Here is a 26,167-nt window from a genome sequence, read left to right on the forward strand (position 1 = left end):
AAGGGTCTTTTTTTCTGAATGGTGAAAACCTCTTTTTTTTTTTTACACATACTGCCTTTAAAAGTTGCTAGGCAGAAACAGTAGCCAAGAGAAGAAGAAAAAAGAACTCTTGTCTCAAAGTTCTTCTTAATTCTCCTTAATCAGTTTTAGGCTAAATCATGAAATGGTGAAAGAATGTTATCAAAGCCTATTGAATATATAACAGAGACAGTTGCGGCACTGACAGTATCTGAAGTTTAGAGGAAGGAATGTGCTGATAAAATGTTGAACACCCAGAATCTCCAGGGGAAAAAAAATGTATATATAGCAAACTTTAAGTTTAAGGTGCATTATTAACATTTTCTCCTTCACTTCTTTAAATCTAGACAACAAAACAACAATTCACACCCTGTGATGACAAGAAAAATAGGATCTTTTGTTGTTTTTGTTTTAGTATATGTACTAATGTTTAGCACTTAATAGTGTCTCTGACTGCCTTTATCATTCAAGAGTCTTTACTAGGAGTAAAGTACAGAAACAAGAGTTTCTTTAACTAGAAACAGTATATTTATTTGTATTGTTAGTGTGATTAAAGATCTTCCCCACCCATTAATGGGCCTGCCCATGTAGGAGAGTTTGATTAGGGAAGATTTGTAGGAATGCTCACCCCTTTTGTTAACGAGGCACTGGTTTTCAAAGAGTTGGGATGCCCTTGGGCTCCAAAAAAGGTGTAAATACTCTGAGGGTGAGGTTTTACTTTGCAGGCTTACTGAAGTGTTTGTTTGGCCAGAGGAGGACTCTGAGAAGCTGCTAAGGAGCCCCCCAGGTGGAAATCCCAGATGTGCAGTGCTTCCCTCTCTGGTAACTAAGGTAACCTGTCATTTGATGGTCAGGCAGAGGAAGCCATATCTGTTGATTTTTGATTTCTCTGTATTTTCTTTGAAGTTCAGGGTGCTGACTCCCCTGAACAAGGTGAATGATATGGAAAGATGTATGTTCTTGATTAAGAGATTGTTAACCCCTCAAAAGCTGTTGTTCTTTTTATGAATGTAGATCTCAGAACCTCTAACAGCAGGTCCCCCCAGGCAGGGTGCATACTGCTACACACTTTTATCTGTAACATTTGCTCACACTGGAAATTTAAGAATCAGATCTCATTAGATGGTGCAAGATGGATGCAGCATTTGTTTAATCACTTCAGTTGTTTCCAACTCTTTGTGACCCCACCTGGAGTTTTCTTGGCAAAGATACTGGAGTGGTTTTCTATTTCCTTCTCCAGCTCATTTTACAGAAGAAACTGAGGCAAACAGAGTGAAGTGACTTGCCCAGGGTCACACAGCAAGTAAGTCTCTGAGGTTGATTTTAAAATCAGATCTTCCAGATATCAAATCCAGTGCTCTATCCATTGTGGCACCTAACTGCCTAGATCCAGCATACTCTTGGTCATATACTACATAACCTCTAAGTTCTAACCAGTTCTAAACTTCTGTGATTCTCTCTCTGAATTTCTCTGATATGAGAAATTTCAGAGGGAGCACCATGCAGGTATAGAATGATGGACAGCAAGTAGAAACTACACTAAACAGAGAGATACAGAGAAAGAAGATACTTGTCATGGACTAGGTATAGTATTGAGCCAGTCAATGGGTTCAGATTTAGGATAGACCTCTGGAGAAAACAAAATGGGAATTGAAAGCAGTATATCTCTCACTCAGTTTACATGTCACATTCACAAAAAAAAATGACTACTAGGGCAGAAAAGCTTCACAATTAAATGCAGAAAAGTAGAAATATTAAATTTATTCCTTTCAGATTATAATGCAATAAAAATTATATTCAATAAAGGGCTATGGAAAGATATATTAAAAAGTAATTGGAAACCAAATAATATAATCCTAAAGAATGTGGGCCAAGAAAACATCATAGAAACAATAAATCATTTCATTAAAGAGAATAATAACAACAGCACATACAAAAATTTATGGGATGCAGCCAAAGCATTAGGGAAAATTTTATATCTCTAGACATATCAATAAAAAGAGAAAAAGCTGATCAGTGAGTTGGGCATGCAATTCTTTTTAAAAAATTAGAAAAAGAATAGATTTAAAATCTCCAATTAAACACCAAATTAGAAATCCTAAAAATCAAAGGAGAGATTAACAAAAATGAAAGTAAGAAAACCATTGAATTAATAAATAAAACTAGGAGCTGGTTTTATAGGGAGGAAATAGTAAGATAGATAAACCACTGGTTAATTTGATTTTCAAAAAAGAAAGAAGAAAATCAAATTACCAGTATCAAAAATGAAAAGAAAGAATTTATCATCAATGAGAATAAAATTTAAGCAACTGTTTTGCCTAATTACATGCCCACACATTTAATAATCTCAGTGAAATAGATGAATATTTAGAGGAACAGAGCAACTCATCCTCCTCACTAGCCACTAAAAAGGAGAGAAACCAAGTAGCCCCCTAGTGAGTCTTTTGTATATACTCTGATATCTACTCAACATCTATGCATTCCCAGGACTGCAGCTTCACTGGCCAGTCCCTTGTTATGGGATGGAAGGAAGGAAGGAAGGAAGGAAGGAAGGAAGGAAGGAAGGAAGGAAGGAAGGAAGGAAGGAAGGAAGGAAGGAAGGAAGGGGAGAGATTTATGGTGAAATGACTTCAGTTCTTTCACTGAAACATGAGATGAGGCTGTCAGCTGAGTGGGATGCAAGGAGAGGAAACCCTGAGAGACTTTAGGATGAGTAAAAAGTTTTGGAAAAAACCATTGTAGTAAGACAGTTGATTATGGAGGCATAAAAGGATTGCTCTGCAACAGTGAGGGGACAATTGAGATGATATAAAAAGTCTGTAGTGGACCCAATAGGCACATTTTCATGATTTTCTCTAGCTTCATTCATTAATGCAAGAGCAAGAGCAAAGACAGTAACAGGTGAGAGTAATCTTACCCAGACTAGGACTTGTTAGGATAATTTTAGAGAAAAGACAAGGAAATATTCAATTAAACACTAACAAATAATAACTGCAAAGGAGAAAGCAGTAAAGTTCGTTGTTGCAATCTCCCTCCTAATTCTAGTGCCTTCTTTCTGTTACCTGCTTCCTACTTATCTTTTAGATAATTTGCTTGAATATTTGTTTGCATAATGATTCCTCCATTAGATTACAAGCTCCTTGAGAGAAGCAACTGACTTTTGCCTCTTTCTGTATCCTCAATGCTTCCTGGCACATAGTAGTAATTTAACAAATGTTCATTAATGCAGATGAGGAAAAGGAGAGGAGGGAGCTCATGATGAATATCCTCAATTTTTTCTGTAAAAACAGACGGTGAAGTTCTCAGTTGAACAGTGGAAGGAGATGGAGCCATGGGAAATGATGGAGGGAGAAAAGATTTGGAAAAATTGCTATGGGGAGCGGGGGATTGATATGTTTAAGGGGGTATAGAAGGATTGCCTAGCAACAGTGCAGGCCCAGTTGAAGTTGTGTAACATAAATTTGCAGTGGACCTGATCAGAATGGTCATGTGATTTTCTTCACCTCATTTAGCATCAGCATATGGAGGAGCAAAGGTGATATAGGGAGAATGATCAAAGCCTTAGGCTTTCCAGGATAAACCAATCAAACATTTCTTAGGCACATACTGCGTAACAAGTATTGTGCTTGGTGTTGGGGATATAAAAAGAGTCAAAAGATAGCAAACAAAATAAAAGGGTTCGGGACTTAATTTACAAAGAGGTCAAGATGGAGAAAAAGAGAAGAGTGTAGTTAATGCAGGCGTGATGGCCTAGGAAAGAAATGAAGGGTTGAGGGATTGAAGGTGATGGTACAAATTAATGGTAAGTCTTGTAAGGGAAGAGAGAAAAACATAGAAAGTCAATAGATTATGGTCAGATAAGGAGATTTTGGGCAATTGGGTAATTAGAATGATTGAGGAAAAATCATTATGCATGCTCAAGTTCCAAGTACGAGGGCATTAATTGGGCCAGGTTGTTGTTTTTGTTTTTCCTTTATTCTCAAAGAGGTCCATGGCATCAAGAAGGGGATGCCATGACTTGCAAGTGAATTGAATTTAAGTGAAAAGGGCCAGGTTAAAGTCACCAGTCTCACTTTGTCCTCTAGAGCTATCTCTGTCCAGTGGCAAGATATAGATCAGGAAAACTGGAGACATCAACTCACTGAGGAAGGAAAGAGAGTAACCTGGAGGTCTGTGAAACGTTACTCAGTTTATGTATGTCCCCATTGGTTTGTCTAAATGTGGCTCATCAGGAGATGTGATTAGGTATCTCTACTCTCCCCTGCCCACCTTCTCCAAAGGAGATACATACTAGGATGGAAGCAGGATATTGGAACCACTGATTTCCTCAGATCTGATGTTCTAGGTTAGGACTATATCTATCCTATCCCATCCCCAATATTGTTATTCTAGGGGGAAAAAAAGTAGTATTAAGGGGGATCAGGAAAGGCTTCTTATAAAGGGTGAGATATTGAGATTTGAAGGAAGCTAGGGAAGGCAAGAAGTAGAGGTAAGGAGGGAGAAAAAATTCTTGCCATGGGGAGAAGCCAGAGGAAAACACCCAGTTAGGTGATAGAGTGTCTTATTCAAGAATGAGAAAGGCCAGAGTCACTGGATTAGATTATATGGTAGGGTATGAAGGTCTAAGAAGACTGGGAAAATGTAATGGGGGTAGAAGTTGTGAAGGCCTTCAAAAGTAAAATGGCATTTTATATTTGATCTTGGAAGTGATAGGGAACCACTATAGTTGGAGGATTGGGGTGGGTACGGGGCGGAGGGTGATGTGGTCAAACCTGTGCTTTGGAAAGATCACTGATAACTGAGTGCAGTGATAACAATGGATTGACTTGAAGTCAGGGAAGATCTGAATCCAAATCTGACCTCAGATATATTAGCTGTAACTGTGAGCAAGTCACTTAATCTCTATTTGCCTTAGTTTAAACTGTAAAATAAGGTTTAAAGCATCCACCAGTAGGGTTTTTGTGAGGATCAAATGAAATATTTGTAAAGCATTTAGCCCAGTGCCTGGCACATAGTAGGCACCATAAAAAATGCTTATTCCCACCTTCCCCTTGAGGCAGGTAGACCAACCAGAAAGCAACTGTGTTAGACCAGGCATGAGGTGATGAGTAACTGTACTAGAGTGGTGGAAATATCAGTGGAGAGAAATGGTCTATGAAAGCTATTGTAGAGAGAATTAAAAGAAGTTGGGAACAGATTAGATATAGGGGGTAAATGCAAATCAGGAAGAGTATGATATCTCAGTACTGGTAAATTGGTTTCTTTGAGAGTAATAGAGAAGTTAGGGAGAGGGGAAGTGTTTGGGGGAGAAAGATCAGCACTGGAATCGAGTTTAGGAACCATCAGCATAGAGATATCAATCCATAGGGAGCTGATGAAATAGCCAAGTGAAATAGAGAAAGAAGGTCTAGGGTAGAATCCTGGAGGGCATGTATAGATTATAGAGTATATGGAGGTGAGTAGGCTATTACTCAAATTTACTGAGTTGCTAGACAAGAAAGGGGTGGCTACCTGGCACATTTGCAGTACCCTTAGAAACCCATCTTCATGTACTGTCTTTGTGAAGAATCATTTCTGTTGAACTACAAATTGGTTGTTATTTTGCTAGAAACCACATGTAACTGCCAAGATGCAAGCACTGCTTTCTGACAAATTAAAGAGCATATCATTTCTTAATATGAAGAAGGGAAGGAAAATCAAAAAGATATCCAAGTCTAAAAATTTGTTATTTTCTAATGCAGATTTGTGCATGTATGAAAAATGTTAAGTTTGTCCAGTAAATGCTAGAGTTTGGACTGCTATAGTGTTATTAATTATTGACTGGATACCAAAAAGCTTTTTGAAAATCTAATAACAAAGTAACAAAATAAGCTAACACATTTTATAAACCATTGTAAAAATTTATGTTACAGATAGTTTTACCTCATATGCAAAAAAAGTAAAGGGGTTAAAATGTACAATACATTTCTTAATTCTACTTTTGCTCCTTTCCCATGATTTTCTTCTAAAACCAGCAAACAAATTAAAGACAAATCTTATGTTATGTAAGATGCTCAAAAAACTGTGGTTTATTCCTCCTGTGTGTATAAAGACTGTGATTGAAATTTATTTAAAAAAAAAAAGATTTACTTTAATTCTTTGCATTGGGACTGATATTTGTAAGTCACTGCAAGAAATATACATTATTGTTCACAGTCCATTTTTGCAGCATAAATGTATATTTAGTAGAAATCACAAAATGAGTGTAAGTACAGTGTATTTCCACAGGGAAAATAAGAAATATGTATAAAAACACGTAGCAGGAAGCTTCACTCTTTGGATTCCATTCCATCATTATCATACCCTCATCATCAGGTACGTTGCATCATTCCAGGCCTTTTAAAAAAGCTTCCTTTAATGGGTTATTTTCCTTTATTCAATTATAAGTTCCTTGACAGCAAGCAGTGTCTTACCTTTTCTCATATAGATATAGATAGATAGATAGATAGATAGGCACTGTGCATGGCACATAATTAGCACTGTATAAATTTTAGTTATTATTCTAAAGGTATATTATATTCTTAATTATAAATATAGTTGAGATTTTTCATTTCAAAATCTACAAATATCTTAACCTTTCCACCCCAAGATGTATAAATATTCATGAATATGTTTACTAGTCAGTTAAGGTTCCAGGACTATTTTGGGGGCCCAGGGAATAGGGATTAAGCGACTTGCCCAGGGTCACATAACTAGTAAGCATCAAGTGTGTGAGGCTGTATTTGAATTCAGGTTCTCCTGACTCCAGGGTCAGTGTTTTATCCACTAGACCACCTACCTGCCCCTGTTTATCTTAATTGTGTACTGTTTTCCCTAAGCTTCATCCCTTCTATTAGATCCCATTCTCTGATAGTAGAAGTTATCTATTGTAAAAACTTAATAATAGTCTATTCTTTATGAAAAATTCAAAGGAGCCTCAACACATTCAAGATAATTGGTGCAGAGTAAATTAAGCAGAACCAATAAAAAACTCGTTATAATGATAACAACGAAAATGGAAATGCTCTAAAGCAAAGGTTGCATAGTTATGATGACCAAGCTAAATTTGTTCCTGAAGAAAGGAAAAAACATAGTTCCCTCCCTTGTCTGTAGAGTGGGAGGTGGGGAGATTATTTTGCGGGGAGAGGAGGTGAGGAGTAAGGAGGACACGTGAACAGAGTGTAGAACTGTGGCATCAAATTCAAATAGAAATAGGGGCCTCTAAATGATACAAGTCATTATGAATACTGAAGGCCACATGTAGACCTAAGTTTTAAAATACAACATTATTTTATCATATTTTTATATTGTTAAATATTTCCCAATTATATTTGCATCTGATTTGGGCTGAACTCAGGAGTGTTGTGGGCTACATGTGTTTGACAATTCCTGCAGAAGGGACATTCAGAAACACAGGTTACATAAAAACAAAGAATATAGATAAAGATGTTTCGAAGTAAAATATAATTACAAAAACAATAGTTGATTCTGCATTCTCAAGACCTGTTCTTGATGAGGGTTTGAGGGGGGATTCAGGGACCCCCCAAAGACTGGAGTATAGGGGAGGGCCATCTGGAACGAATTTACAGACTCAAGCATTCTTGAAGTCAAGGTGGTAAAGATTTATTGTTATGCTTTTCAGTAGGAAAAAGTCCTTCAGGAACCTATGATTTGAAAGGGGTACAGATAAAGTTTATATAGGTTAACCTATAGTGAAACATACTTCATTGAAATGTATGGAATTAAAAAATTTCCAATGAACTTGAGACAAAATGCCTTTCATATCCAGAGAAAGCACTATGGAATTGAATCACAGATAGAAATAGACCATTTCCTTTTGCATTTTGTTTTGTTTTGTTTTATGGTTTCTCCCACTCATTTCAATTCTTCTATGCAACATGCATTTAATAGGAATGTATGTGTAGAATCTATAGAAGATTTTACATCGGCTCAAGAAGGGAGTGGGGAGGGAGCAGGAAATGACAGGGAGGGAGTAGAAAAAAATCTAACATGTGGAAATGATTGTCAAACACTGAAAACAAATAAAATCATTCAATTAAAAAAGTACTTTTTTCAAAAGTTATTTTCTAAATCAGAGGATACTCATAGTGCAATTATTATCATGCCTTTAAATGAATTTGTATGCTATTGAAAACTGATAAAAGAAGCTCCAAGCTGTAAAGATTTATATTAATAACTAAAATTCTTAAGATCACTAAAAAATAGCAGAGAAAGGAACCATTTGGACCTGAAGGACATTGCCCTTAGGTTAAAAGTATGTACCTTTATCTTCTTGTAGCCAGGTCCCTTTAAACATGGTACCTTGGGCAAAAATCTTCAGCCTCCAACTCAGAGAGAAGTGAGAAAAGTGAAATGGAAAGACTGAATTGATCTGGTTGGAGGACATAGGCATGGTCTGGGAAGAACTAGCTCCACCCTTCTGTTTCTCTTGGGAGGGGAAATAAAAGAGGAATAAATACCAAGACTTTATGTGTGTGTGCGTATACGCATGTATGGATACGTTTATGTATATATACATATATATCAGTATGTATATGTATATACATATATATCAGTATACATACTGATATTTTTTCAAGTACATAGTGACAGAAAATAAAATAGAAATCCTTAAAAAGAAAAAAGATTAAGTATTATCTAGCATCACAGAACTGATTTCTGAGGATTTCTGTAGAACCTGATAGTGTCCCACTTCTGATGAAGCAATGGACATGGAGGCCACAAGTGAATCAAAAAATGTGTTAGATGCCATATAATACTTCCCTTCTCTATCATATGATATACTTTTTAGGAAAATTTCCTTGAAGATTGTCTCCCAAAACATATTACCATTGAAAGCCAGAGATAAAAGTGATCCTTATTTACCATGAATAAGGATTTGGGTATAGTCTTAGTATCCAACTACAATATCTTACCAATAATTGGAAGAGGACAGGACCAGGGGGTAGGTTTCGTCTTCCAATTGCCTTCCTTCATGCTGAAATAAGATGAAGACACGAGATATAGAACACTAGGCCAAAAGAAGTCACCATAGAGAAATCCAATGAAATTCTTTGCTGTTAACGATATTGAAGGCTGAGAATACAATGCTTGTATAAATTGCAAACACAAAGCTAATAAATCCATGACTCCATCTTTTCTGGAAAAATCTGGTTTTACTTCTAATGAACTCTGACCTGCTAATAAAAATAAGGATGGTCAGCTCATTCTCCAGTTGATAAATGGCCAAAAAATAGAGACAGGCAATTTACTTTTTTTTTTTAATTTAATTAATTTGTATGTTTTCAGTTTTCAACAATCACTTTCATAAGTTTTAAATTTTCTCCCCCTCCCTTCCCCCTCTTTCCCCGAGATGGCATGCAATCTTATATGGGTTCTACACATACATTCTTTTTAAACATATTTTCACATAAGTCATTTTGCATAGAAGAACTAAAAAAAATGGGAGAAACCATGAGAAAAAACCATAGTTCTTTCTCTGGATATGGATGGCATTTTGCTTCAAATGCCCTTTGGGAATATTTCAGGTCCTTGCATTTCTGTGAAGGGCTAACACTATCAGAAACAGTCGTTGTACACTGTGGCTGTTGATGTGTATAATGTTTTCCTGGTTCTGTTCGTTTCACTCAGTATCAGTTCATATAAGTCTTTCCAGGATTTTGTGAAGTCCACCTGTTTGTCATTTCTTATAGCACAGTAGTACTCCATTACATTCATACATCACAACTTATTCAGCCATTCCCTAATTGATGGGCATTCTCTCAATTTCCAGCTCTTGACTAGCACAAAAAGAGCTGCTATAAATATTTTTGTACATGGGGGTCTTTTACCATTTGTATGATCTCTTTGGGCTATAGGCCTAGAAGCTATATTCCTGGGTGAAAGGGTATGCACATTTTTGTAACCCTTTGGGCATAGTTCCAAATTGCTCTCCAGAATGGTTGGATCAGCTCACAACTCCATTGACAATGAATTAGTGTTCCAGCTCTCTCACATTTTCTTTAACATTTATCATCTTCCTGTTTTGTCATATTAGACAATCTGATAGGTGTGATATGGTACTGCAGAGTTTTTATGTGCATCTCTCTAATCAATAGTGATTTTTTCATATGACTATAGCTTTCATTTCTTCCACTGAAAACTGCCAGTTCAGATCTTTTGATCATTTATCAATTGGGGAATAACTTGTGTTCTTTTAAGTTTGACTCTGTTCTCTATATATTTTAGAAATGAGGCCTTTATCAAAGACACTAGTTGTAAAAATTCTTTCCAAGTTTTCTGCTTCCCTCTTAAGCTTGGTTGCACTGGGTTTGTTTGTACAAAAACTTTTCAATTTAATGTAAACAAAATTGTCGTTTTTATTTTAGCTTGGTCGACCTACAAGCAGCTGATATTTTTCCAATTACTTAGATCTCAATTTATTTGTATGAAGAATGCTTTCTAATTGTGTTCATATAGTCCCTGTGTGTGTTTTGGCAGGTAGACTCCCAGATATTTTATAGTGTCTACCATAGCTTTAAATGGGATGTCTCTTTCTATCTCTATGTATTGGTGGATTCTTTCAATGACTATTTTGCCCTCTGGATTTAGGATGTCAGAGCAGTTTTCTTGATGATTTCTTGGAATATGTCTAGGCTTTTTTTTCATCATGGATTTCTGGTAGACTAATAATTCTTAGTTTTCTTTCCTAGATCTATTTTCCAGTTCAGTTGTTTTTCTTTCATTTTACATTTTCTTCTATTTTTTCATTCTTTAGATTTTGACTGATTCTTGATGTTTCATAGTCATTGGCTTCTACTTGCCCAATTCTAATTTTTGATAAATTGTTTTTTCAGTTAACTTTTTCACCTCCTTTTCCATTTGTCCAATTGTTTCTTTTAAGGAGTTATTTTCTCCAGGTGGTTTTGTACCTCCAATTTTCCTTTTTTTAAGGAGCTGTTCTCTTCAGTGAATTCTTTTTTTCATTTTTTGAAAATCAATGAACATTCTTCTACCTCGCTAATTTGGCTTTTAAAATCCTTCTTGAGCTCTTTCAAGAATGCTCTCTGAGCTTGAGATCAGCTCATATTCCCTTTTGCAGTTTCATGTGTGAATACAGTCTCAATGCTCTACTCTTCTGAATTCATATTTTGGTCTTTGTCCCAATAGTAAGATTCTATGGTCTTTACTTTTCTGGTTTGCTTCTTGCTCATGGTGATTAACTTTTTCCTGACTTTTGAAGTATATCTCTGCTTCTGCAGCACAGGGGTCTCTGTCTCACATTTCCTGTACTGACCTTGAGGTTTTGCATGTTGTGGCCTCTAGTTCTTTTAATTAGAAGTTAGAATGCTGTAACTTACCTGGTTCTGAGCTGGTTGGTGTGTGTGAAAGCAGAGGCCAGATAAAATCTTTCTGAGTTTCCCTGGGGTTACCCTGAAGCTTACTGCATGAGGTATAGGGGAGAGGTGATCTGGCCACAGGAGGTCTTCTCCCTTGAGCTAGAGCACAGGTAGGCTCAGTGACTGCTGAACTCCCTTCTGTGCTGCTGTCTGCCCAGTTCCCCTGGCCATGCTAAGTCATACCTGGGGACCTGGTGTTGGCACTTATGGGCTCCATCTTTCTGGGGCTCAGAATCTCTTCCTGGTTCACTGAGGTGGGGCTGTCTGGAACACCTCTGGTCCTGCACTAGCCCCCTTCAGCCACAGCAAGAGGGACTCTCCTTATTGATCTCCCTAGCCTACCAAGTTGAGAGACTGTTTACCCTTTTGGGTGATCCCACTATTCCAGGATTTTTCCTGGGGCAATATTCTCTGGGTTTTTCAAGTTCAGCAAGGGGAGGGTGAGAGTACTTATAGTTTGCTCAGCCATCTTGGCTCCCAGGAGTTCAAGTAGACAACCTTCAAACATTTTATCAGTGGGCTGATAGTCTCAGGAGTCACTGCTGCCGTTACTGGAAGTTCTGCACTTCTCTCTCACTCAGTTCCGCTGGACTCCCTTCCTGTGCTGACATGTTTGAGAATCTGCACTGCTGCTTCTGCTTCTGTCTGCCCAGGGCTTCCTGCTTGGCTCCACCATGGAGGAGACTGCAGTAGTGCAGACAGTGTACTCTGCACTCCCATGTAACAGATCCTTCCCTTCAACCTTCCAGACTGTTGTGGGCTAGAAATCTGCTACATTCTGTCTTCTAATGGATTTTGCCACTCTAAAGTGTGTTCAGATTCTCTTTTTAGAGGTATCTGAAGAAATTTGTGGTAGGGCTCAGGTGAGTCTGTGCTCTTACTCTGCCATCTTGACTCTGCCCAAGAAATAGGAAATTTTCAAAGGAAGAAATCCAAGCTAATTATAATCATTTGAAAAAAATACTTCAAATCATTAACAGAGAAATGTGAATTAAAGTAACTCTGAGGATTCTCCCCTCCTATGCATCAGATTGGCAAAACTGACCTGACAGAAGAATGACAAATGCTCAAAGAGCTTCAGGAAAACTGACACATTGATAGACTATTGGTGAAGGTGTGAATTGGTCCTGCGATTCTGGAAAGCATCATAGCTTTTTTAAATTTTTATTTATTTCATTTCTAATTTGTGGAATAAAACAAATATTTCAATAACATAGTATAACAAAAAAGATGATTGTGCATGAAACTGCAAATCTATTATGTACAACTTGATATTCCTTATAAATTTTTGATAAAGTTATGTAAATTTCTTTTCTCTCCTTTTTCTCTTCCCTCCAGTTCCATATCCCATTAGATACAAATGTGTGTGTGTGTATGTATGTATGTATATGTATATATGTATGTATATGTATATATATGTAAAATCATTGTTTACATACTTTTATTTATCAGTTCTTTCTCTGGATGTGAACAGTGTTTTCCGTCATATGTCCTTTGTAGTTAATTTGGGTATTTTTAATAGTCAAAATGACTTTTTGACTCAAAGTTGTTCTTAAAACAATATTGCTCAGGATCAAAAGAGAGAATAGAAGCAATGGAGGGTGGGATAGGATGAAGGGAAATATAGTTAGTCTTACACAACATGATTATTATGGAAATCATTTGCAAAACTACGCAGATATGGCCTATATTGAATTGCTTGCCTTCCAAAGAGAAGGGGTGAGGAGGGAGGGATGAAGAGAAGTTGGAACTCAAAGTTTTAGAAACAACTGTCGAGTACTGTTCTTGCTACTAGGAAATAAGAAATACAGGTAAAGGGGTATAGAAAGTTATTTGTCCCTACAGGACAAAAGAGAAGAAGGGGACAAGGACAGAGAGGGATGATAGAAGAGAGGGCAGATTGGTGATAGGGGCAATTAGAATGCTCGGTGTTTTGGGGTGGAGGGAGGGGACAAATGGGGAGAAAATTTGGAACCCAAAATTTTGTGAAAATAAATGTTAAAAGTTAAATAAATAAATTTAAATTAAAAAAACAATATTGCTCTTACTGTATACAATGTTTTCATGCTTCTGCTCATCTCTTCATTATGTTGCGCAAATTTATCCATGTTTTTCTAAGATCATTGAGTTTGTCATTTCTTATAGTATGCCATCACAATCATATACACCACAACTTTTTCAGCCATTCCCCAATTGATACACATCCCTGCAATTTCCACTTCTTTGCCACCACAAAGAGGGCTGCTCTAAAAAATTTTTTAGAACATGTAGATTCTTTTCCTTTTTCCCCAATTCTCTTTGGAAATAGACCTGATAGTTGCATTGCTGGGTAAAAGGATATATAAGAAATATAAGATATAAAGAGTTTATTAATTCTTTGGGCATATTTCAGATTGTTCTCCAAAACAGTTGGATCAGTTCACCATTCCACTAACAATGAATTAGTGTCCCAATTTTCCCATGTCCCCTCCAACATCTGTCACTTTCCTCTTCAATCATTGTTACCCATCCGATAGTTGTAAAATGATATCTCAATGTTGTTTTAATTTACATTTCTCTAATCAATAATGATTTAGAGCACTTTTTGCTTGTGACTATAAATTGTTTTGATTTCTTCATTGGAAAACTGTTCTTATCCTTTGACCACTTATCAACTGAGAAATGATTCATAGTCTTAAGGATTTGACAAATTTCTTTAGATATTTGAGACATGAGACTTCTATCTGAAAAACTGTCTATAAAATTTTTGTCTATTTTCTGCTTTCCTTCTGATCTTGCTTACATTTGTTTTATTTGTACAAAAGTCTTTTAATTTAATGTAATCAATATTGTCCACTTTATACCTCACTCTGCTCTCTTTGTTCATTCATAAATTGTTCACCTATCCATAAGTCTGATAAGTAATATGTTCATGTTCTTCAAATTTTCTTGTAATTATCTCTCTTTATATCAAGTACATGTGGCCTTATCTTGGTAAAGAGTGTAAGATATTGGTCTATGCCCAATTTCTGCCATACTGCTTTGCAGTCTTCCCAACAATTTTTGTCAAATTATTTTTATCCCAAAATCTTAGGTTTTTATATTTGTCAAACACAAGCTTACTATATAATTTTTGCCACTATAAATTTTAGGTCTGCTCCATTCTATTGATCTACCTTTCTGTTTTTTCCTAGTCACTACCAGATACTTTTGATAATTACTGCTTTATAATAGAGTTTAAGATTTTTCTAATGCTAAACAACCTTCTTTTACATTTTTTATTAGTTCTTTGATATTCTTGACATTTTATTCTTCCAAATAAACTGCTCCTTTTTACCTTTTTCCACCTAGTTTTTGTTTTTAGAATCACCCCATCATACACAACTAACCTTTCTTTCAAACTATCCTAGCAATGATAACATTTTCAGAATACTGCTAACATTTTCATATATAAGAAGTAAACAGTTTGACATTAGTGAGTCCCTTATAATTAATCTTTAATGTTTTCTTCATTTTTTTATCTTTTATGTCAAATTTTCCATTAAGTTCTGCTCTTTTTAATCACAAATACCTGAAAGTCTTTCAATTCATCAAATGTCAATTTTTTTCATTTAGAATTATAGTCAACTTTGCTGTATAAGTGATTCTTGGTCACAACCCCAATATTTTTGCTCTTACAAATATAATATCTGAAAACCTATGGAATTTAATATAGAAACTGTTAGGTCTTGTGAAATCCTTATTTTATCTCTGCAGTATTTAAATTTTTTTTTCTTCTTGTCTACAATACTTTCTTCTTAACCTGGGAGTTTTGAAACTTGGCTATGACATTCTTGTAAGTTTTCCTTCTGGGCTCTCTTTTAGGTGAAGAATGGTAGATTTAGTTCTATTTCTACTTTATTCTGTTATTCTAGAACTTTCACAGAGCTGCCCCCAGGGAAGCAGACTAGGCCTCTAGAAATTTCACCTAGTCTAACACAGCATGGGGATCAGATGGCTAAGTGGGGGAAGATTGAAGGACCATCTTCACCCTACTGATTCCAAATGCTAGGTCTAGCAGTACTGACCAGACATGATCCCAGGCTATGACTGTAGAAGGAGTGAGCACACACACACACAGTGAGTACAGTACCAGTACAGCAGGGAGCAAGAGCATTTTCAAGACAGTGTGGTTCAGGGCCCTATTAGTTCGGAACTAAGCCTCAAAAGATTGTCAATTGTGCAGAACCTTTGACCCAATTATACCACTACTAGGCCCATACTCCCAAATGCAAAACATATGTTTGCCAAAAATACTATTTAATTGAGAACTCACACAGGTGAAGCATTCACATGATGGTCAGAAGAAGTGATACAAGGACACTCTCAAGATCTCTCTTAATAACTCTGGAATTGATTGTATGACATGGAAGACACTGGCAATGGACCATTCAGTGTAGTATGCCCCCATAAGAAAAGGTATTGTGCTCTATGAGCGAAGCAGAAGTGAAACAGCTCAAAGCACATGCCAGATGTGCAGATTTAGAGAATCCTCTCCAAATGTTCACATGAACTATTTGTGACTGATCTGTGATAGAGCATTCTGAGCTTATATTGGTCAGATCAGCCACAGTGAAACTCACTGAAACTTGACTCTAGCACAGTGATGTCATTTTGGCCCTCTTTGAGAACTAAGGGCATCAATAACACCAACAACTGTATAGAATTACAGAATTTGAGTTGAAAGGAATGCCTGTCTAGTCTAACTCACACAACAAAAATTCCCCCTATAATACTCTGAGCAGTCTCCTTTATCCAAGCATTTTGCCAGATGCTAGTCATACAAAATCAAAATGGAAACAATCCCTATCTTCAAGGGGTTTATATTTTATTGGGGAGACAACCTTCTTATCCATAAGTTCACTGTATATTTTATAAGTACAAGACAACACAAACTTATATAAATGCAAGATGCCAGTGCTATGTCATGGGAAGAGTAAAAAGTTAGAGAATTTGATTCAAATCCTAATTCTGCCACTTACATGTGTGAACTTGATCAAATCACAATCTCTCTGGACCTCAATTTTCTTATTTGTAAAATGAGAGGATTGGAATACATGATCCAACTGAGATCTCTTCCAGTTCCAAATCCATGATCCTGAAAATATACAAAATAAATGCAAAATAACTTTCGGGAGAAGTCATTGGTTGTTGGGAATCAGAGAAGGAAAAGATTTCATGGTGGCAAGGCTTTGAATATTCTGAGTGAACATTTTTACTAATCTGTTAGATTTATCTTTTGCTGGTCACAAGATGACAGAATTTGGAGATGGAAGGGATTTTACAATTCATGTAGATCAATCTTTTTATTTTATAAAGGAAATTTCTTTTTTTTTTTGAGAGTGTTAATAAATTGGTAGATGAGAAGAATTCTGTAAATAGTGATTACTTAAATTTTAGGAAAGCATTTGATGAAGTTTTCTTCTTCTTCTGAAAATGATAGAACTATCATACAACTAGGTGGACTTAAAACTTTTGGACTGACCATAAACAAAGGGTAATTATCGAAGGTTTAATGGCAGCTTGGAAGTAGGTACTCCTGTATGCTGGTCTCAGCTCACAAATGATTGTATTCATTCTAGGAGTTATATTTTAGGAAGACATTGAAGAGCTGGAGGCTACTTAAGGTAGAGAAACCAGGATGGTAAGAATAACATGCCATTTGAGGATGGGTTGAAGGAAATGGGGATATTTAGGGAAGAGAACAGAAGAGATAATAGAACAGGAGACATGATTGCTGATATCAAGTGTTTTATGGAGTATTACTAGAAAGAAAGAGCAAATTTGTTCTGTTTTGATCCAGAGGATAAAACTAAGAGCAGCAGATCAAAATTACAAAATTGAAAATTTAGGCTTAATGTAAGAAAAAAAAAATTTCTTTCAAATTAGGGCTGTCCAAGGTTAGAATGGAATGCCACAACAAAAAGTGATTCCCCGTCATGAGAGTTACAAGCACTGGGCTGGAAGTCTTGCTATTTCAAATCCTCTTAGGTTCAGGATCCTGGATTGTCCAAGGAGTGGTCATATCAAGGTAGTGATGGTAGTTTGCATTGAATGGCATGTGTTGCCTCTTGTCTCTCCCTCAGGGGGCCCGGCTGCTTTGGCCAGGCTGGTCCATCTGTCTTATGAATAGTAATTGGCTGGAAATTGGCTGCCAACTGGTGGCGATGGCCAGCCCCTTCTCCACAGTTGTTGCTTCCCCAGTTGAGAGCTGTGAGGGCTGGATTAGGACCAAGGGTCTAGAGATTGCTGCCACCCCTATGGCTTATGTACTATCTACCTCTTGGTAGTAGCTAGTTATCAGTAGTTGCTAGTAGTAATAAGAAAGATGGGTCCTTTCCCCAAAATGATTTATACTCTCAATGACAACTGTAGAGAATGGCATAGAAGTGAGTTGGAGGTGGAGAGGACACTGCTATTTCCAAGATCTTGGGCTCAAGGGCCTGGGCTGTCTCCATCAGGGTGAGAGGGTAGATCATCATCAAGGTAGAGGTGATTTCATCAGCCTGGATCATTCAGGTCTTCCCCCTCCCCAAACTACTTTGCATTCATTTTGTAAATATTTTTCAATACATATGGCTTAGCATCAATTGGAGCAGTTGCTAGGCTACATGTCCACAAGGGAGTGTCTGTGGACACTTGAATGAAAGTATTGCTGTTTCCCAGGTTCTTGAGTCTGGAGGTCCTGGGCTATTTCAATCAGGGTCAAAGGGGAGATGGTTATATTAAAGAGGGCCAAGAACATAGTCTTGGAGATATACACAATTGGGGGATTGAAGGTCGATAGTGACCTAGAAAAAAGAATAATGAGAAGCAAAAACAGACAGGAAGAAGGACCAGCAGGGGAAAGCATTATAGAGGCAACTGAGGAGAGTATCAATTAACCAATCCTCCAGCAGTTAGTAAGAAAGATTTTTCTAAGGTCAGTGGTAATGAAGTAAAGAAACACCAAACTTTTGTTGTCTCTAACTCCTCCACAATGTACTTGACCTCTTCTTGGACTCTCTTCAATGCTCCACAATACATAAGGTGTCATCATCATGAGTATGAAGAAGCAAAGCAAGAAGGAAAAGACCATAGAATCTTTTTATAGAGACAAGGACCAAAACATGAATACCAAAGAGGTCAGTATTGAGACTGTACTCCTATCTGAAACTTTAGAAGGGACTATGAACTGGCCACATGGACAAAGAGCATTCTTGGAAGAGCTAAAGAAGAAAATAGAAGAAAAATTGTCCAATGATTTTAAAAGTATGAAAAAAAGAAGTCACTGAAGAGAACAGTTCTTTAAGAAGGAAAATTGGCCAAAGGGAAAAGGAAACACAAAACCTAACTGGGAAAATTGGACAAATGGAAAAGGAAGTACAAAAACTAACTAGAGAAAATAACTCCTTAAAAGGAACAATTGGACAGGTGGAAAAGGAGATGCAAAAATTAACTGAAGAAAACAATTGCTAAAAACTAGAATTGGGCAAGTAGAAGCTAATGAATCTATGAGACATCAAGAATCAGTCAAACAAAATCTAAAGATTGAAAAGATAGAAAAAGATGAAAAATATCTCAGTGGAAAAACAACTGACCTGGAAAATAGATCCAGGAGAGACAATTTAAAAATTATGGGACTACCTGAAAGCCATGATCAAAAAAAGAGCCTAGACATCATCTTTCAGGAAATTATCAAGGAAAACTGCCCTGAGATTCTAGAATCAGAGGGCAAAATAAATATTGAAAGAATCCACCAATCACCTCCTGAAAGAGATCCTAGGAATATTGTAGCCAAATTCCAGAGTTCCCAGATCAAGGAGAAAATATTGCAAGCAACTAGAAAGAGACAATTCAAGTATTGTGGAAATACAATCAGGATAACACAAGATCTAGCAGCTTCTAAATTAAGAGATCAAAGGGTGTGGAATATGATATTCCCAAAGTGAAAGGAACTAGGATAAAAACCAAGAATCACCTACCCAGCAAAACTGAGTATAATATTTCAGGGGGGGAAATGATCATTGAATGAAATAGAAGACTTTCAAGCATTCTTGATAAAAAGACCAAAACTGAATAGAAAATTGACTTTCAAACACAAGAATTAAGAGAAGTATGAAAAGGTAAACAGGAAAGAGAAATCATAAGGGACTTTCTAAAGTTCAACTGTTTACGTTCCTACATAGAAACAGTATCTGTAACTCTTGAGACTTTTCTCAATATTTGAGTAGTTGAAGGAATTATTGACACACATACACACACAGAGAGAGAGAGAGAACACAGGGTGAGTTGAATAAGAACGGATGATATCTAAAAAAAATAAAATTAAAGGATGAGAGAGGAATATATTGGGAGGAGAAAGGTAGAAATGAAATGAGGAAAATTATCTCTCATAAATCCTCAATGGAGGAGAAAAGGGAGGAGGTGAGAGGGAAAAAGTGAAGCTTATTCTCTTCACATTTGGCTTATGGAGGGAATAACATGCTCACTCATTTTGGTATGAAAATCTATCTTACAGTACGGGAAAGTAGGGGAGAAAGGGACAAGTGAGGTGTGGAGATGATACAAGCAAGGGAAAATGGGAGGAGGGAGTAATTAGAAGTAAGCATGTTTGGGGAGGGACAAGGTCAAAGGTGAGAATAGAATAATGGGGGGCAGGATAGTATAGAGGGAAATATAGTCTTCCACAACATAACTATTATGAAAGTCTTTTGCAAAACTACACATATATAGCCTTTATTGAATTGCTTGCCTTCTCAGTGGGAATGGGTGGGGAGGGAGGAAGGGAGATAAGTTGGAATTCAAAGTTTTAGGAACAAATGTTGAGAATTGTTTTTGTATACTGCTGGGAAATAAGAAATATAGATAATGGTGTATAGAAATCTATCTTGCCCTACAAGAAAAGAGAGAAGATGGGGATAAGGGAAGAGAAGGGTGTGATAGAAGAGAGGGCATATTGAGGGAAGGGGTAATCAGAATGGAAGGTTTTATGGGGTGGGGGAAGGGGAGAAATGAATAGAAAATTTGGAGCTCAAAATTTTGTGGAAATGAATGTTGAAAACTAAAAATCAACAAATAAACATTTTTGAAAAAATAAAAAAGAAGTTGATCTGAAAAAAAAGTTTTAAGAATAGTATTCTTTTCCCCATTTTTGCTTTTCTCTTCTTGCTATACTTCAAATAGAAACTTACCTAATCCATTGTTAATGAATTCAAAAATTGGTGTAGGTGCTCTGTCAGCAAACTTGTCCCCATGATCAATCAGAGGTTCTTTCACTGCTTTGTACACCGTGTAACATGACAACATGATCAACACCCACTTGCAAAGTGAACACTGGGCTGTACCCTTTTGCTAGCTGTGAAAAGAGATGTGGGCAGTAGTGAGAGGGTCATCATTGAAACAGGATACAAACAGTGTGGATTACTATTGCTGACTTTATTGGAGAAATCCTCAATTCATTATCAACTCCTTCCAAACATTTTTGACATTTGTTACAGAGAGGATAATGCAATCCATGAGCTCAACCCAAGCCTTAGATAGCTGAAAAAGCTGAAATTTCATTCTGTCTTAGGCTAGCAGTTCAAAACCTGACTAATGAGATACAGTTCATGTCCTTGGGGCAGCATCCTCAACCTTCCTGAGAGGCTGAGCTTCTATTTCATAGCTTGGTGCCATGACTGGACCTGAAGTCAAGCAGACTTTACTCACATCCAGTTTCAGATGCTTAATAGCTGTACAACCCCAGGCAAGTCACTTAACCTCTATCTGCTTCAGTTTCCTCATCTGTAAAATGAGGATTATAATACAATATATATACTCTTATATAATATTACAATAATATAATACAATACACAATACAATATATAATAATCCTTAATTGTAAGGGTTCTTGTGAGAATAAGATAATATTTATATTTAATAAGATAGTATTTATTTATAAATATTTATAATATTTATATTCAACCTTAAATCCTGTATAAATGCTATTACTATCATTATTGTTATTCACTTAAGCTTTGAGAACAGCAGAGTTGGGGAATAGGAACAATGTCTCAGTGAAATTCAGGAGCAGAAAAAGGTCCTCATTTCAATAGAAAACCTTGGATCATGGGTATAGATGCAGAAGCGACCTTAGAGATCATTTAAACCAGACGTTCTTGACCCCTTTTACGTCGTGAATTCTTCTAATAATCTGGCAAAATCTATGTACTCCTCTGAATGAAAGTTCTAGAATAAAATACATAGGATTACAAATGGAAATCACTTATATTATACTAAAATAAAAAGTCATTTTTCACATCCAAGCTCACAGAACCTCTGAAATAAATCTAGAAACCTATTGGGAGTTCATCATTCAAAGATAAAAAACCCCTCTTCTAAACCAATCATAATTTCACAGATCAGGACTTGAGGTCCCAAAGATCAAGGTATGTTTGGGAAAGACATGGTGTCAAAATGAGGACGTATTTTACTTTTTACATGTTAACTTCACCTACCCTTTTCTCCCAACCCTGGTAGGCATATAGTACATTTAGATATAATGACTCATACTGACCTAGAAAACTGAGGTCCAGAGAGATCATCATGACTTACCCAAGGCACAAAGCTAGTAAATGTCAGAATCTGGACTCGAACCCAGGCCTTTCTAATCCCAAGTTCAATGCCTTCTCTACTACTCCAGGCTGCCTTTCAAAGGCTTTGAGATCTAAAGGTTTGAGTTCAGAACTTGCTGATTCCTCTTGAAGCTGAGTTTACTTTCAGCCAGGCACATTTACATGCAAAGATTGGGGCTGCACACAGAGGTTTCTGAGAGCTTCTGTGAAGGAATGTTCAAGGAAAACATTCTCCACTCTGATCCAACAAAGGCTGACCTTTGTTGCAGGTCCTCCTCATTCCTTAGGCAGCAGAAATAATCAGGCATATTAAATGCCCCCTTTCTTCCTATGGTGGGCATTGAGCATTTTAAGTGAGACTGATGGCATTTTCTGCTAGAACTTTGCAGGGCCAATGTGAGCAATAACAGCAGAGGATGGCACTTTTGTAGAATGGATCTCATCTGTACCTACCAAAAGTTGATAGCACCAGCTACAGCTGAAGCAGTGGGCCCTGATGACCACTATAGGAAATTCAAAGATGGTCTACAAATTCTACAAGGTAACTCCCTATGTATGGTAACATGCTCTGCTCATTAGAATGAGCTGCTTGACAACAGTCTCTCAATACAAATAGACTGCTGCTAGAATTAGGAATGAGACCAACAGAAGAGACAATTGTTTATTTACTATGCTAAGAGATTCCAGGATGTTCTTAAGGTCCACCTGCAATATATTGCAATAAAGGGAAAAGGAACAGGACCAGGGGGAAGCTTCCCTCTTCCAAAGCCCTTTTTCCAAGATGGAATAAGAAGCAGACATGAGATACAGAACAGTAAACCAAGAGCAATGACCACAGATGGATCCATTGACACTCTTCCTTACTATGAATGCAATAGAAGGCTTAGAATCTAAACTGGGGATGACAGCAAACACAAGATTAATCAGTTAATAATTCTGAGGCATCCTGAGTAGCCTTCCAATGTACTTTGATCTGTCAATAAGATAAAGAGAACCCTAACTTGTTCTATGGTAGTGTATTTCAAAGTAGAAGCTGTTATATTTATTATTTAAAGTTTTACTGATTCTTTTTGCTTCTTGCATAATACAATTATTTCCCAATATTGCCCAGCCTGGCCCCCTTAAAATCTATACTTTTAATAAACATCAACCAAAACCAATGACACTAGGACTTTGACAGTGTATGTCATATCTCAAAATACTTTACCACTATGCAGAGAGGAAGTGTTCCTTAAACTTTTCCAAAATGGAGGCCACTTTCATAACATTTAAAACTCTGTTGACTTATTGATGTTTGTCCATTGTTCTAGAAGACCATGACATCAGGGAGATGATATCATGACTTGCAAGTGAGTCAGATTTAAGTGAGGGAGAACTGAGCAGTCATTAGTTCACTTTCTCCTCCAGAGTCATCTGAATACACTGGCAAGATATAGATTAGGACAACTTGAGAACACCCTGGATGGGAGACCTTGGCCTTTTTAACTTGATGTCTTTCTCAGGTCTCATGGAATGGATTTGTAGGACCCATCAAACCTTTTTTCAAAAAAATTTGAGTGATTGGAGAGGAAGAGAGTAATTGTGGGCTCCTTTTTTGGTATTATCTTTAATATTTACAATGAATATGACAGAGACACATCATATTCATCTTCATTTTTGAACAGATGCCAGCAGACCCTTAAAAACCCAGAAAGTATAATTAATTTGTAAGAGGTCAGAGCTACAAAAAGCAATAAAAAAGTCATGTTAAAAAACAAAACGTGAAGAATATCCAGAGAATCAGTGAAAACAATTTTGAAGAAATGGACCCTTGGAGTACTAGATTTCAACTATATTACAATGCAGTAATCATAAAAATACTCTGGTAACTTATTAGAAATGGAGTGCTGGATCAGTGGAATAGATTAGGTATGCTATAATACATATTCATAAATGACTATAGTAAACTAGTTTTTAACAAACCCCTAGATCCAAGATTTTGGGACAAGAACTCACAATTTGACAAAAATTGCTGGGAAATGGTAAATCTCTGTGGCAGAAAATTGGTAAAGAACATCTCATACCATAAACCAAGATAAAGTCAAAATGGGTTCATGATTTACACATACAGGATGACCTCAAGAAAAAATTAGGGGAGTATGGAATACTTTACCTATTAGACTTATGATTAAGGGAAGAATTTATGACAAAATAAGAGTGAGAGAGGATTATGGGATATAAAGTGAGCAATTTTAACACATTACATTAAAAGGTTTGTGCACACATACACACACACAGAACAGAATGCAGAATTCTTCCTTTCCTTCCTCCTTCCCTGCAGAAGGAAGGAATGCAGAACAGATGATTAGAATTAAAGCAGGAAACTGGGGGGAGAGGAATTTACAGGAAATTTCTCTGAGAAAGACTTCATTTCTGAAATATGTAGAGAACTGAGTGAAATATCTGAAAATATGAGTCTTTCTCCAATTGATAAATGGTCAAATGATATGAACAGACAATTTCCAGATGAAGAAACATATTCTTCATCATATTCATGTGATATTCATATAAAATTACTCTAAATTACTATTGATTAAAGAACTGCAAATTAAAAGCCACCTTATATCTATCAAATTGACTAATATGACAGAAAAGGAAAAGAGCAAATGCTGGAGGGCATGTAGGAAAATTGGCACACTAAATGCACTGTTGATAACAGTGAACTCATGGGAACTGATCCAACCATTCTGGAGAACAATTTGTATCTATGCCCAAAAGGCCATAAAACTGTGTATGTATTTTGACCCTGCAATACCATTTTTAGATCTGTACCACAAAGAGATCAAAGAAAAAGGAGAAGTACCATATGCACAAAATATTTATAGCAGCTCATTTTTGTTTTTGGTGGCAAAGAATTAGAAATTGAGGAAATGCTCATCAGTTGGGGAATTGCTGAACAAGTTATGGTCTATGACTGTGATAAAAGAAATGATGAGCAGGATGTTTTCAGAAAAACCTGGGAAGACATATGTGAAGTGATGCAAAGAGAGATGAGCAGAACCAAAACCTTGTACATAGCAACAGCAATATTTTATGATGATTAACTGGGAATGACTTAGTTATTCTCATCATTAAAATGATCTGAGACAATTCTAAAGGATTCCTGATGAGAATACTTTTCTACCACCAGAGAAAGAACCGATGGAGTCTGAATGCAGACTGAATAGTTTTTTGTTTGTTTCATTTTTTTCTCTTGGTTTAATTTTATTTTTGCCTGTGTTTTCTTTTCTAACTTGGCTAATTTGGAAATGTATTTTGCATGATTGCACAGGTAAGACATACACACACACATACATACATACATACATACACACATGTAGAGCCTGGAGCTTAAAATTTTTAAATGAATGTTTAAAATGATTTTTGCATGTGTTTAAGAAAAATGGAAATAAATAAAATGAGAGAAAAACAATTACTAGTAATTTACTAGTGGTTATCCATTTAAGAATCCAATAATAAAATATCCACGTGAAGAACTTCTTCAGTGGGTTCCTGCAAATATAAGGGCCCAATATTTATCCCAGGCAAGGTCTCACATATAAGACCTTATAAATTCTGAGTGAGAAAGGGTCTGAGGCTCTTTGCTGTCAGGGAAAAGAACAGCAGCTCATTCTGCTCACTTGCCTCTGAAAGGGGAAGAGTGGCCCCCAAGAGAATCTCTTTTATGTACTCTCGGTTCCCTCAACATCCATTTTCTCCCAGGACTTCAAATTCCCTTGTTATGGGAGGAAGGAAAGAAGAAAGGAAAAAAAGAAGGGAGGGAAGGAGGAAGGAAAAAAGGAAGGAAAGGAAGGAAGGAAGGGAAGGAAGGAGGGTGGAAGGGAGGAGGAAATTCTTTTGTATGTACTCTGGGTCCACTCAACCTCCATGTTCTCTCAAGACTGCTACTTCCTTGGCCAGTCTCTTATTATATATGGAAGAAAAGCAGGAAGAATAGAAGGAAAGGAAGGAGGAAGAGGGAGGAAAGTAGGTATAAGAAGGAGCTATAGGCAAATTACTTCAGTTCTTTCGGTGAAACAGGAGTTGAGGCTGTCAGTTGAGAGGAGAACAAGGAGAGGAAGCCCTGAGAAGATTAAGGGG

At 36.7% G+C, this 26,167-nt stretch overlaps 1 pseudogene; it reads right to left on the reverse strand.

The window, feature by feature from the left end:
- LOC140511725 (cytochrome P450 2C19-like) overlaps window positions 1-26,167 on the reverse strand; it is a 106,871-nt pseudogene that overhangs the window by 27,733 nt on the left and 52,971 nt on the right.

This window comes from Notamacropus eugenii, chromosome 1, assembly GCF_028372415.1.
Source record: "Notamacropus eugenii isolate mMacEug1 chromosome 1, mMacEug1.pri_v2, whole genome shotgun sequence".
Classification (NCBI taxonomy): domain Eukaryota; kingdom Metazoa; phylum Chordata; class Mammalia; order Diprotodontia; family Macropodidae; genus Notamacropus; species Notamacropus eugenii.